Raw genomic sequence first — 15,520 nt, 5'->3', positions numbered from 1 at the left:
TTGAGTTTCAGGAAGGAGGCATCCATCCATTACGTTTGTGACTCTCCTTTATAGAAAACAGAGTATAGGTATTTTGAACTCCGAAGCAGGGCAGCATAGTACTACTGTTTGAGGGGTATTTAATGATATACACGAAGGAAGGTGGATTCACTTTCCACCTGTGCCAACCTCTCCCTGATGTATGCGTGTATGGAGAGGGACAATTGAAATAAATTAGTTTTAGGAATTCAATTGAACTATTTTAACTATCAAGCAGCATTAAGAATTGCAAATGGAAAGGGGTCCCCGAGGGACACCTTCCCCTTTGTGAATGTTTGTTACAGTGTATTTTAAGATCAGGCAATGGTCCCACAGATCACTGCCTACTCTTAAAAAATGAAAGGAAAACTTTTCATGTTCCTTTTTGCAAAACATCCTATTTTCCTTCTGGAATTCACAATTAGGCATTCACTATTTACAATTTTGATGCATGTAGCCCATAATCTCCCTGTGTCTTGCATAAATGAGTGTGACCGTGTGTAGAGCAACTGGTCATCGTTAAAAGCGTTTTGATACCTTCGATATATGTAAAACTAAGAGAAAAAAAATGAAAGGTTTATTTTTTCGTAATTGTTATTGCTAGTTTGCTTACTTAATTAATTATATTTTTTGCTTTAAAGAGTAGTGATTTCCCAGTAAAAGATTTTGGAAGTATGCATGATTTAGTTTATTTAATAAAAATGATAGCCATATCAATTGATAACAATTCTACATTTTTAAATGTATTATTATTTCTTTTTCTGACCGCAGACAGGCATTCTCCCTATCTATATCACACAGAGATAGATAAATGAGAAGTCAGAGATACAACACAACAGATTTTTAATTACAAAATGTTTTGATATACATCTAACGCCTTATGTACATTTTTCTGCTTACCTCAGTGGAAGCCAGTGTGTTCAGTTCCTTACCCGTGTCTGGATCTTGCTCAAGTCTTTGAATAAAAAAGTGATCATAATAATTCAGTGCTTTTTCTTGTGGTAATTACATTTTTCTACAGTCATGGTTAGGCTGCCCTTTTGCTGGGCTTAGCATTTGAGCTCAAGGATTTTATCATATTTTTTAATGTGGCTCCAAACACCAGAATATCAGCACTGCAGGTAAAGCCAGTCAATATTTGAAATATTTTCCCGACCAAAGAATCATCAAAGTTTATGCTCTTTTAAAGGGACAAGCAAGATGGTTTCTGAAAGGTGTGATGTCAAGAGAGTTATTGTGAAGTTCCACCGGCTGACTGTCATTTTTTAGATCCATCTTTGAGAAAATCTTGGCACCACTCAAGTGTGTTATCATGTTGCTAAAGTGAGGCTTCGTGCACCGTCCCTATCTGATGTCTTTGTTTGTCTTTAGAAACATGGTACATGAACAAAGTTTTCCTTCTAGATTATGTTTGTGTATTGCGACCAGAGGTGACAACATGGGAGCGGATCTCTGGTATTATGACATGATGTTCATAGTGAATAGGTCTTGCAGGTTCTGGTCTACTACCTTTTAAATATGAAAAGCCCTTAAGATTTGCTCATGTGCAGGTGAATTTAAAAATCCTTCATTATCTTCTATGTTTCTTAGTCCTGTGAACACTTTGGGATACTCTAGCACAATAAAGGGATCCCTCAACTTTCGTTTACATAATAGTGACCAAGTACATTTTTTGTGCATTGTAAAAACTGAGTAAGTCTGCCGGAATGAGGAGATCACATGAATTAATGCTTTCACAGCCATGTCCTTTTTTTGAGTGTTTTTCTGAAGTGTCTCAAGCTGGTTAGGGTTTCCTGAGACAGCCAGGTGTATACTTGCTTTTAGACCTGTCAGCCTTAGGTTGGTCGTCCCTCAAACGTTTTGCCTTCATTTTCCATTTTTGCTGATAATGTTTTGCTAGCCTTGAGCCCTTTACCACTGCTAACCAGTGCTAAATCACACGTGCTCACTCCTTAAAGCATGTTAACATTGGCTTATCCCCAGCTGACATTTTTAATTTTCGTATAAGTCCCTAGTAAAATGATACTACATGTACCCAGACCCTGCAAAATTAAAAGCTGCAAGTGGGACAGGAAGCAGACGCTGTGACCCGACTACAGCCTGACTCGCCCAGAGCCACCAGTGACTCGAGACTGCGGACACGGCTCATTATGCACTATCTGCGCACTATCTGCGACATCATCAGACCCTTGACAGCCATACACCCCACAGTCACAGCGTCATCCCCAATGACCGGGATCTTCCTCATTGTGCCATAGTGCCCTTAAGCACCTCTTCCCCATAGGGATAGGAGCACTGCCTAATCTCCTGCAGGCTACGCACCCTATTCAGGGTGCTCATCCCCTTCGCCATTTTATAGGCCACAGTATAAAGGCATGCAATTTGAAATGTCCTAAGGATGATCCCAGCATTCATTTAAGGGATCGAAACACCGTCAACACTTTGTACGCCATATACACTCTGGAAATGGTTATGTCTAATGTGTAATGGTGTCTCTATTTCGATCTGTTTGTTCTATTTGAAGTTCGCTCCTAACAAACAAACTCTTTATGCCTGAACCCTTCACTGTATGTTGTACGTCCCCTTGTTTTTTTTCGCTATGTTGAATGCAGGCTTGTGCCCCACTCTTTTAGTAGATTTGAAGAACTGACTTTGATTACTTATTAAAAGCCTGTCCGGCTGGACAGAGAGATATACTACTGATTGAGTCTTTATGTATTAACTCACATCTCCATTGTCTAGGGACAATTGTCTTTAGAAAAAACAAGTGGGACTGTTATGTTATGTGATCAATGATTTGTAAAGCGCTCGTACACCATTTGGTTTCATGGCGCTGAGAAAACTAGTGGGTTGCCAGTCCAGAGCAGATCATTCGTAAGCTTGTGTGAATAACCAGGTTTTGAGAGATTTTCTGAAGTTGAGTAGAATGGTGCTGAGTCTTATTTCCAGGGGGATGGAGTTCCACAAGCATGGGGTAGGGGTTGCAAACATGCAACCCCCTTGGCGCTTCAGTTTGAAGGTGGGCACCATCAGAAGGTGGAGTTGGGCTGAGCAGAGATTTTGAGTGGGGGTGTAGCGAGAGATGAGATTATCAATGAATTTGGGGCTGCAACCGTTTGAACACCAGGCAGCCGACTTTGAAGGCGCAGCGCTGGGGGGACTGGGAGCCAGTGAAGCTTCCTGAGGAGGGGGAAGCGTGTTGCCATCTGGGCTGTTTGTGTATTAGTCGGACCGCTTGGTTCTTTACCAGCTGAAGTCGCCTAGTAAGGCCTAGTGGAAGTCACACGAATGTGATGTGTGCGTAGTCTAGACGAGACAATATGAAAAGCTATCACCACCTGTACCAATGCAGCATGGGACAGTAGCCTGCTTATCTTTCTGATTTTACATAGCTGGAGGAAGCAGGCGGAGATCACCGTACCTATGTGCATTTTTAGGAACTACAGCACATATTGTGCCAACCACTTAAGTGGCCCTTTTAAACACATCCCATGCCTGCCATTACAGCCTGTGGGTGCAGTTTTAAATTGCCATTTCGGTCTGGCAAAATAAAGCTTGTACCAGGCCAAAACCTTTCTTTTTTCCTACATGTAAGTGACCGTTGGGATAGGCAATAGACAGCCATGAGGGCAGGTGCAGTGTATTTAAAAAGTAGGACATTATTTTAGGTTGTGCATGTCCTGGTATTGAAAAACTCTTACATTTATTTTTCACTACTGCAGAGCCTACCTCTCCCATAGAATAACATTGGTGTTACGGTTAGAAATGGGGTTTCTGGTTGGGTAGGGTAGGCATCTAAGCCAGGCAGAACCCACCACTCTAGTCAGGTCAAGTAAGTTACACACCAACTTCGGTAATTCGGCAAGCGCAGTCAGCCTTATCCTAGAGACAATGTATAAAGAATGTGTACACACACACACAGAGAATCACACACACAAACAGAGTAACACAGTGAAAACACTACAAATAGGTCTTCATACCGGTTTAAGAAAATAGCCAATATTAATCTGAATAAAACAAGAACAAAATGACAAAACTCCAACATGCACAAATCAAAATATCACTTTTAGAGATTAAATCAGGTGCAGCTCTTAGAAGTCAAAAAAAGCTCCAACCGGGGCTTTATGGTCACGGTCAACATTGATGACTCCACAAAGTCAGTCCAACCTCGATAGAGCAAGAGCCGGTTATGGAGTTGGGAAGGAGAGGTGATGCATAGGTTCCTTACTGCTGAAGGGGAGGTGGAGCAGCGTCGAAGAGGTGTCGAGAGTCTTGCTGCAAGGCTTCCATTTTGGACCAGGTCACAGGTGTCAGAGTAAGAGCACTGTGCCACGCAGTTTGCTGGTGTGGTGCTTGACACTCATGTAGTGGCGGAGCCTCGGGGGCTGCGTCATCATCGGAGCCTTTGGTGCAAGTCACAGTCGGTACATTGACCAGGACCACAGCCCCAGTGCAGGTGGCAGAACAACGCCAGAGTTGCAGACGGACGCTGGTTTAAATTTCAATTTGCACCAGTAGCTTGGTTTCCAAGCTTACTTCCAAGGACCCAAGAACTGTAATTGGCACCACTTAAAAAGTAGGACACTGCTGCAGAGGGGCCCATGGGCTGCAGGTGAAGTATTTGATGGCCCTGAACATTCTTAAGAGGAGTCAGGCTAACTCAAGCTCTTGGAGAGCAATGGAAGCAGGATGCAGAAAGCAAAGTCTAGTCCTTTCACCCGCATGATGGAAGCAGCAAACAGCAGGCCAACACATCAAAGCAAACAGCAAAGTGGCAGTCCCTCCTGACAGCTATCCAGTTCTTCTTCCTGACAGAATGACCTCATCTCAGAAGTGTTTTCTGTCTATGGTTTTAGAGGTCCAATACTTATACTCATTGCAGCCTTTGAAGTAGGCAAACTTCAAATAGAATTCTTTGTAGTGCATGAGAACCTGCCTTTACCTGTCCTTGCTCCAGACACACTACAGGGGCTGTAGGCTTCTTTGTGTGGGGACACACACAGTCCTATTCAGGTTACAATGCCCACTTCTCCCACCACTCTAGCTCAGGATGGCCCAGCAGCCTGGTGATGGGCAATCAGGATATGCAGGGCACACCTCAGCTCCCTATGTGTGACTTTCTAGAATAAATGCACAAACAGCCCAACTGTCATCTTGACCCAGATGTGTATTCAAAGACAGACAGAGGCACAAAATGGCTAAAGCATGAAAATGACAACTTTCTAAAAGTAAACACGAGGAGATGATGGACGGAGTGCTGAAACTTTTCAGACACTCACCCCCAGTCACAGATCAGGATTAAATCCCTTATTCTTTAGCTCACTTTTCCACCTCGGTTCAGACCCAGCTATATGGAAATCAGTCTTGACCCTGTGCCTCATGGGAACAGTACACCCGAACTGCCAAGCCAGGTCTTCCCTAATGCGGAAACAAACATCCTGGGACCGGCTTCTGGGTAGCACCCTTAATCAGCCAGGCTACCTTGAATCCAGTGGCAAAGTGAGCAAGGGACCCACGTCTGGGCATACCCTGCAAACTTAGGGCAAACGTAGCAAACACAAGGAGAGGATGGACAGAGTGCTCAATCTTTTCAGAACTCACCCCAGTCACAGATCTGGGATGAATTCATCATCATTCTTTAGCTCACTTTGCCATCTCAGTTCAGACCCAGCTATATGCAAATCAGTCTTGACCCTTTGCCTCATGGAAACAGTCCAGCACAAACTGCCGATCCAGGTCTTTCTTGAACTAGAAAACAGCATCCTGGGACCAGTTTCTGGGTAACACCATTCATCAGCCAGGCTAGCTTGAATCCAGTGGCAAAGTGAGCAAGGGACACACTTTCTAAAAGTGGCATTTCCAGACCCGCAAATTAAAAAGCAACTTCATTAAAATATGTATTTTTAAATTGCCTTATGTTGGTTCTTGTACCCGGCATCAAGATAAATTTGAACAAAGGTTGATTTATACTCAAGATTCCACACATGGCGAAACACGTTCCGAGCAACATTAGTGGACGGTGGTAATGAGAAACATATAGAAGGATTGTAATATGGGTTTTTTTAGGTTTAGAAAGCTTTATTGAATCAAATAAGCCAGGTAAAACATCAATACAGAAACACAGTCAATAACAGAAAAAGAAAAGGAAAAATGGGATAATACAATATGAATGTGGAATATAAAAACAAGAACCCCAAAAGAGGAAATATAAAAAATATACTGAGGGAAAATGATTTTTAAAATGTTATGGAATTAGGAAAGGAGAGAAGATGGGGAAAAAGAAAAGGAAAATAAAAGAGTGAAAGAAAGGCTAGAAGAAAGGGGAACAGAAAGTAGGAATATAGAGAGAAGGAAAGAAAGATAAAGGAGAAAGATGAGGCATATCAGGGTAGGCGTCTGGAAAGAAAATCAGTTAAGGGTAACCATAACAAATCTCTTTTAATTAAAAGAGGGGTAGTCGTAGCATGTGCACGATCCAGTCTGTGATGATGACATAATAAGTTCCACCAGGCAGTTGAAGAGATCTTTGAGGTATCTTTCCAACTTGATGTAATAATCTGCAAAGAAATGGCTATAAACAAATCTATAAAATTACGAACTTTGCGTGAAACATTCCAAGTAGGAGAGGAACCACCCAGAAAAATGTGAACAGTATCAAAGATATGATTGGAATTTAATATCTCATTCAGCTTACACCATATATGCTGCCAAAGGGTTGCAACCAAGGGACATTGAAAAAACATATGAAACAAAGTGCCATCAGGATGAGAGCATGACCAACAATGGCTGGAGTCTAGGACTTTGAACTTAAAAAGGTCATTTGGGGTAAGAAAAAGTCTATTATAAAAGAAATAAAGAGTCTGAGTGGTGCTAGCTGAACAGGAAACAGTGTGAATTTTAGACCAGATGGATTCCCAAATTAGAAAGGAAAAATCCTGTGCTAGATCCTTTTCCCATGCAAGTTCAGATTTGGATTTGGGGCGGTCAGGAATAGAACGGGAGAGGGAGGATATTATAAATGGTAGCCGCTTTGTGTGGGGAGGTAAAAGCTAAAGGAGTGGAATCTGGTGGGACAATATCTGATAGGGTGGTGTGGAATGAGGAGAGAGTAGATAGGGCTATTTTGAGATCAGGAAACTGGGGAGAATGTGTATTGGATATTTGAAACGAGAAGCAAATGGTAGGGAAATCCAGTAAGGAACCATCAACAAAGAGATCATCTAAATACAAAATGCCTTTGTCAATCCATTCCTTCCAGATGAGAGCCTTGTTGTTAATCTTCAGAGAGTGATTGTACCATAACGGGATAAGGGAGTGTAAGTGTGCTTGAGAAAAAGAGGAGCGAAACAATGAAAGGGAAAGTGCCCTAGAGAGCTTAAAAGTGGGAGAAAGAAATCATTTTGGGGGCTGAGATAAATGGATAGCAGCGAGAAAAGGGAAAGGCAAAAGATGAGCTTGCTCTAAAGCACTCCATGCAGTGGGAAGGGGGGAGGCGAATCAGCAAGGAATGGCCAGATTTGCTTCAAAGTAAAGGAAGAATGAAAACGGACAAGATTGGGAAAATTTACGCCACCTAAATGCTTTGGTTGTTGAAGGCGAGATATGGATATCCTGGATTTACGGTTGTTCCAGAGGAAACGAACGAGAATACGATTAATCTGAGTAAAAAAATAGGCTGGAAGAGAAATAGGTAACATAGAAAGGTAAAAATTAATAATAGGGAGAAGCATTATTTTAACAGTTGCCAATCGACCCCACCAAGATAGGAATAAGGGGGACCAACGCTCTACTAGGGCAGAAAGCTTGGAGAGAATATCTTTATGATTAATTTGAACAGTATCTTTAATAGATGAAGAATATAGGACACTCAAACATTTAATACTGGTAGGATTCCATGCAAAACCGGAACCATGAAACATATGGGCAAGACAAAACTTGTTAAGAGGTAAGACTTCAGACTTATCAATGTTTAACTTATAGCCAGAGACTAAAGAATATTCGGTAAGTAAAGAAAAAAGTGCCGGTAAGGAGGTAGCAGGGTTGGAGATATAAAGTAAAATGTCATCAGCATATGCCGTGAATTTGATATCCAATGATTTGTAAACAAAACCAGAATAGGAGGTGGAAAGACACATTTTTTCAAGGAAAGGTTCTAATGCTTAGATAAAAAGGAGGGGAGACAGGGGGCAACCTTGTCTAGTGCCTCTATGTAGAGGAAAATAAGATGACTGAGCATCATTAACCCAAATAGAAATAGAGGGGGACGAATATAATAATTGGATAAGTTTGATGATATGAGGACTAAAACCATGCCAGCGAAGGGCACAGAACATGAAATCCCAATTAACCCTGTCGCAAGCTTTCTCAGCATCGAGGGTGATAACAGCGAGAGGGGTTATCAGTTTGGAAGCTAGGTGAATAATGTTAACTAGAGCTCTGGAATTATCCGTGATAGATCTGCCCTTAATGAAGTCTGACTGATAAATATTGATGAGGTCTGGAACAAAGGTAGATAAACGGGACGCTAAGATTTTGTCATAAATTTTACAATCCGTATTGATTAAAGAAAATGGGCCGATAATTTTTACAAAGGGAAGGATCTTTATCTTTTTGGGGAGTAAGCATAGCATGGCTTGGGTAAAAGAGCCTTTAGATTCCCCAGCAGAAAGAAAAGAAGATATCAAAGAAGATAGGTGAGGTATCAGCCAATTTTTGAGCTGAAAATAAAAACAAACAGTAAAGCCGTCTGGACCAGGAGATTTGTCTTTGAGTAAAAGAGTAATTGCTTGTAGTATCTCTTTCTCTGAAATAGGGACATCCAAAGAAGATAAATCGATATTAGCGGAAGAGGATTTGTGTTTATTGAGAAAAAAGGAATCTATTTGAGAAGGAGTCGGAGTAGATTCAGGTATGTATAAAGAGGAGTAATACTGAATAAAACAATCAAGAATCTTATCATCCGTGCAGTGACGAGTCCCAGAAGCATCAGATATAACAGCTATTTTAGATTTTTGTTTCTTGATTTTAAGATAATTTGTAAGAGACCTGCCCGCTTTATTGCACCCGCCGTACATCTTGGAATTAAATTTTAAGAGATGGTTGCAGGCAGAGTCGCAAGAAAATTTATTAAATTAAGTTTAGCTTTAATGAGAGAAGAGAGAGCTTCAGGAGAGTTGGATGTGTAAAAAAAGTGTTCTAAATCTTTAATATGTTTGAGAATAAGAGAGGATTTGGAAAGGGACAATTTCTTTTTACGCGAAACAAAATGAATAATTAAGCCTCTGGCCGAAGCTTTAAATGCATCCCAAACGAAATGGAATTGAGAAGTGGAATTAAGATTAGCATGAAAGAAAACATCCATAAAAAGAGTGAATTGATTGACAAACTGAGGGTACAAAAGAAGAGAATTATTGAAACGCCAACGGCGAGAACTGGAAGCAGGTGAGGGTAAATCAATGTCAAGGATGACAGGGGCATGATCTGAAATGAGAATAGAGCCAATTTCAACATTTGTCATGAATTGAAAAGTGTGTTGGGTGAGAAAAATATAATCTATAAGGGAGTGGGAAGCATGGACAGGGGAAAAAAAGGAAAATTCCAAAGTATCAGGGTGAGAAAGTCTCCAGGAGTCAACTAAACCTCTAGAGGAAATTGCTCGGTAAAAGGACTTTTGCATTTTATTAGGAATATATCTGGTCTGAGATTTACGATCCAGAAAAGGGTCAATTAACTGATTACAATCACCTCCAACAATTAAATCAACACTAGCATGAGAAGAGAGAAGCATGGAGAATTCAGTCCAAAAAGTAGGGTCAACACCATTTGGACCATAAACATTACAAAAGGATAAATCAGTATCATTAACTTTAACATATAAGTACAACAATCTACCATCAGAGTCAGAAATCTAATTTTTTAACTGAATTGACAACGATTTATGAAACAAAATAAGAACACCATTCTTATTGTGAACTGACAGTGAACAGAAAACATCACCCACCCATTGTTTACGCAGAGAGGAAAGATCTTTTTGGGAGAGGTGGGTTTCTTGCAACAGAGCAACTTGGCATTTCAGTCCGGCTAGATGGGATAAAACCCGTTGCTTTTTAATGGGGTTACGAAGACCTTTAACGTTCCAAGAAATGACACTAAGACCATTCATTTAAAAATAAAAAAGAAAGATAAGCAGAAAGGTAGAAAAAAATGAGAAAAGAGAAGATAGAGAAGAGCAGTAGAGAGATTATCTAGAACGGAGAAGGAAGGAAAAATCTGAACGGAGAGAGATAACCCAAAAGGGAGATAATAATCCATTACCACAGTGTATGAAGAGAGAACAAATGAAAAAAGTGAGAGAGAATAGAGAAACAGAAGTACATGAAAAATGCCATGAAGAAAGAAAAAGAAAAGGAGAGAGGGACGGTCGATGAAAAGAGGAGTGAGAGATTACAGCTCCCCTGTAAAAGAGAGAAGAGAGAAGGATGGCAAAAAACCAAAAGGGTTTCAGCCATACAGAACAACTAACGTGAAGATCAGTAAAGTGAGAGCGGGAGCAACAGGAAAAGACGACCGCACAAAAAAAATGATGTCAAATGCATGGTCACAATAACATGAAATAAAGGAATGAAAAGGAAGATACAAATGAAATGAGAGACCAAACACGATGATATAAAACAAATGAAGGAGACTTACCAAACAGTTGTGAAGGCAAGGCAGCGAACTGGGGCGACTAAAACGAACAACAGCACAGTACATTGGGGGGATCAAGTAACCAAAACACTTGAAGAGGAGACCTAGAAATCAAGGTAACAAAACAAAGGAATATTACAAGGAGGAACAATAAGACGTGGAGTTAAAAAAAAAAAGACGGATTACAGTGAACAAAAACATTGAGAGGTTAAGAGTTGCTGTGTTCCATGGAATCGTCTTTGTGAGAGTGGATAAATTTGCGAAGATCAGCCGGATCCTCATATGTAACCTTGCAAAAGCAAGGATGGATAAGGCCATATCTAGCGTTCATGGATCGAAGAGTAGGTCGTAAGTCCAAAAATTCCTTGCGACGTGCAGCAGTCTGCTTCGAAACATCCTGAGAGAAAAAGAGTGTGTGACCCGACCATAATAATTGTTTGTGCTGTTTGGCAGAGTATAGAATAGTCATGAGGTCGGAGTGAAGAAGAAAATAGGCGATGATGCCTCTGGGCTTTGAGGAAAAAGAAGAATTCTTGGGGCCAAGACGGTGCGCCCTTTGGATGTTCACATCCACATGCTTAGGCAAATCAACGATAGGTAGGACTTGTGACATCAAAAATTGGATAATGTCTGACCCCTCCGAATTCTCCGGAACACCATGAATGCGCAAATTATTGCGCCTATTTCGATTTTACAAATCCTCAGAAGTTTTCTTGAGCATTTCAACATCCTTAGTGAGGCTATGTACCTTGGCGGCAGCATCTTGAGCGTCACTAATTTTTTGTTCGACATCCGATACTCTCTTGTCCAGGTTGGACCATTTAGCGTCCAATCTCTGTAAGGTGGTAGTATTATCTGACATAAAAGGGCGAATGAGACGAAGTTCCTCCATAATATCCTCAAGAGTGACAGGAAATGGAGATTTGGAGGGAGAAGGGGGGGTCTTTCTTGAGGCATTTACCAGTTGAAGCCGGGTCTTTGCGTGTAGCAGAAGCTGTGGTAGAGGCTTTTGAGTTATGTGCGTGTTCCATCGTTGCAGTGCTGAAGGGACCAGCGTAGGGTGAGAGAAAAGACAACTCTGCTTGATGCGCGAGCTGGGAAATCACATAATGAGCCGCATCAATGAGGAAAAAAAAACACCTTAAAAGAGGATAAAATACAACAGGAGGCAGGAAGTAGCGTGAAGATGATGCCACAGATAGGTGGGTCACAAAGTGTATCTTGAAGCCAGTGACCGACACTAGAATAGAGAGTCTGAGGTAAAAAAAACAGTATCAGGAAACAGCCATGGATGAATAAGAGAAAAAATGCCTCATATAAGCAATAATGAATGAAGAAAATGTGATTTGAAGGCCAAATCCAGGGAACTGAAACGATATAAAAAAGTTCACAAAAAACGAGTGAAAAAGAAAAAACAAAATGGCAGCCGTTTTCGAGGAGTCATCATTTTCGCATTTTTCTACATCAAAAGACATTTCAGCCCAGAAACGCTAGCTGGAAAAGGATCCTTCATCGAGAAAGCGCCGCCGAAATAGCAGAGCTCAGGGGGGAGCGGCCATCTTGTCCGCCGCGTTGCTCGCCCTCAAAGGATTGTAATATGTTTTGACTAAGGACATTTTGCGTCCATTCTAGTGCATTATGGGTAATGCAGTTCACCCACTAGCTCACAAGGGGTCAGGTGATGATTATGTGGGCGGAGTACGAACGGTTTAAAAGTCAGATTTTTACAAGGGGGACAAACAATTGCCTGCAGCGCATACCGCTCGTGGAAAGACACGATGGAGCAAGCAGTTATGTCAGGACTTTGGATGATTGCAAGGGGGTTTGTAACATAAAGTTTTGGTATGTGAAGAAGGCAAGAACAAATGCAAACGTTTTTGGCACCCACAAGGAGAGAGACATAAAAACGGCAGTTTTACGAAGGAAAGGAAGGAGAAATAGTGCTAGAATGCGCACATGATTTGAGTACAGCAAGATGAGTTGAATTGTGGAGGGGAAGGATTTGTGATTATATCTACCGGTGGAAGATGATGTTTGAGTCAATGTTGGGTGAGGCCAACTTCCAAAGGTTGCTATGACAGAAAAAATGGGTTGCTAAATGGTTCACTTTCAAATTAATTTTCTAGAATTAAGTCTGTTCTGATTCACGTTTTTGGGTGAGTGATGAATATGAGCCATAAGGTTTTTAAGATGTAGTAAATGGGGTTTAGATTATTGTATTGTATTTCATACATCTAAAAAATTGTTGTTTAGCATTAAACAATAGATTGCTTGAGCACAAACCGTTATATGCACAACATGTTTTTATAATAGATTTTGGTACTATCTACAAATGATGCATTATTTGTAATTGTCCATTTACGGTTACCCCTGATGAAGGGCTGGACACAAGCCCGAAATGCATTGGGTTTTAAATAAATGAATGCTGCTCTGAACTATTCAGTGTATTTGGATCTTATTTTCTGAAGAAGTCCGGATGGGCGCACGAGAATATGAGAAGTTTAAAAAATACAGCACGATAAACATGGGGATTGGACAAATGAGATGAAGAAATTCTGGCAAACAATCATGAATATTATTGGATAAACTTTGAACAAGGTCAAATAGTTAAAAATAGGTTGGATCTGGTATCCATTCAAATGCAGTGCGTCTGAAAGTGGAGCGTGTACGACGCGCTCCCCACATGTTTGTTTTTAAATTGTGAGTCAGAAACACCAAACTCCAACTTTCAATCAGATCCCAATTGGCAGATACACTTGCAGCTTCAATGCTAACCTATGGAAGAGATAATCCTTGTTGTAGTGAAAAACAAAAATAGAAGTATTTCACTACCAGGGCATGTTAAACACAACAGTGCATGTCCTACCTATCAAATACATTGCACACTGCTTATGTGGCTACCTTGGGACTAACTTAGGGGAGCCTTACATGTAATAAAAGGCCATTTTTGGACCTGGCAAGTGGGTGCACTTGCCAAGTAGAAATGGTAGTTTAAAACAGCACACACAGGCACTGCGGTGGCAGGTCTGAGGCATGTTTGCAGGGCTACTCATGTGGGTGGCACAATGAGTGCTGCAGGCCCACTAGTTGCATTTGGTTTGCAGGCCCGAGGCACACCCAGGGCACTGTGTTAGGCTTACTATTGAATCAAATAGACCAATTACAGAGAAAACAAATATCATTACATTTTAGACAGGGAGCACTTGCAATGTAGTAATGGTCAGCAGTGGTAGAGTGCCCAGGGTCCTAACACCAGCAAAAGCAAAATGCGGCACACAGTCAAAAACAGGAGGTCAGAGGCAAAAAGACAGGGGAAAGCATGTCAAAAGATGTCAGTTTAAACACATGCCCCCCTCAGCTGAAAGTGGGGAGAGCTAACCAACCCCTTGGGAGTTCTCATCATTAAGATGGAAGAACCTGGAAAGACCATCAACGTTGGAATGTTCTGCTCCAGAGCAGTTCCCACCGTAAAGTTCATTCCCTAGAGGAAGATGGACCACCTCAACAGTTCAGGATTCTCACCCCTCATCTGCATTAACCATCTGAGTGGCCTGTGGCTATTCTGAACCCGGAAGTGAGTCTCAAACAAGTAAGGTCCTAGCTTCTTTAGCACCCAGACCACAGCAAAAGCTTCCCTTTCTATTGCGCTCCACCTCTGATACCTGGGAAGCAACCTTCTACCTATCAAGGCTGCAGGTTGATCTAGGCCCTCTTCATTTAGCTATGAAAGCATGCCTCCAACCCTATGCTCTGAGGCTTCAGTCTGCACCACAAATTCCTTGAAGTCAGAAGCCAGTAACCCGGGAGCCGTGCACTGGCCGCCTTCAGGATGTCACAAACTGTCTGGCACACCTCTGTCCAGATCACCTGATAGGCCTGCTTCTTTGAAGTCAGCTCTGACAAGGGGGCAACAATAGTGCCATACCCCTTGATGAATCTACTGTAGTACCCATTGAGCCTTAAGAAGGCTCTTGCCCATGTTTGGGTTGGGGGTGTCCAAACCAGAATGGTATCAATCTTTGGACATAGAGGCTGCACCTTGCCGCTCCCTACCTGGTGTCCTGATTGCACCACGGACATCTGCCCTACCTGGCACTTACTGGCCTTGATAGTGAGGCCTGCACTCTGCAGGGCCTTCAACACCTCCTGAAGATGGTACAAATGGTCTTCCCACCTGGAGCTGAAGACTGCAATGTCATCAAGGTAGGTGGCACTACATTTTTCCAACCCAGTCAGGACTTGGTTGACCAACCTCTGGAATGTGACTGGGGTGTTCTTCAACCCAAAAGGCATGACATGGAACTGATAGTGTCCTTCTGGAGTTGAGAAAACTGACCTCTCCTGAGCCCCTTCGGTCAAGGTATTCTGCCAGTTCCCTGACAATAGATCAAACATGCTAAGGAACTTGGCAGCTCCAAGCTGGTCAATGAGCTTACCTGCTGAGGGGATGGGGTGTGTGTCAGTCTTAGTGATGGCACTGAGACCACGGTTCTCAACACAGAACTGCAGTTCAGGTGTGACATCTGGTGGAGCAGCCTTGGGTACCAAAGCCATAGGGCAGGACCAAGGACTGTTGGAGGGCTCAATCACCCCTAACTCCAGCATCTAAGAGACCTCCTCCTTGATACTGTTTCTCACTCTATCAGACAACCTGTAAGACTTTTGCTTAATAGGAAGGCTGTGCCCAGTGTCAATGTCAATAGTGCATCATTGGATGACTACTCGGATGAGCGTAACAGAGTGGCAAACAATCCCAGGAACTGGCAACATTCTGCTCTTCACCATAAGGTAACTCCAGGGATGAGTGAGAACAGAG

This window comes from Lissotriton helveticus, chromosome 4_1 (genome assembly GCF_964261635.1).
Source record: "Lissotriton helveticus chromosome 4_1, aLisHel1.1, whole genome shotgun sequence".
Classification (NCBI taxonomy): Eukaryota; Metazoa; Chordata; class Amphibia; order Caudata; family Salamandridae; genus Lissotriton; species Lissotriton helveticus.
Note: the sequence above shows the minus strand (reverse complement) of the source record.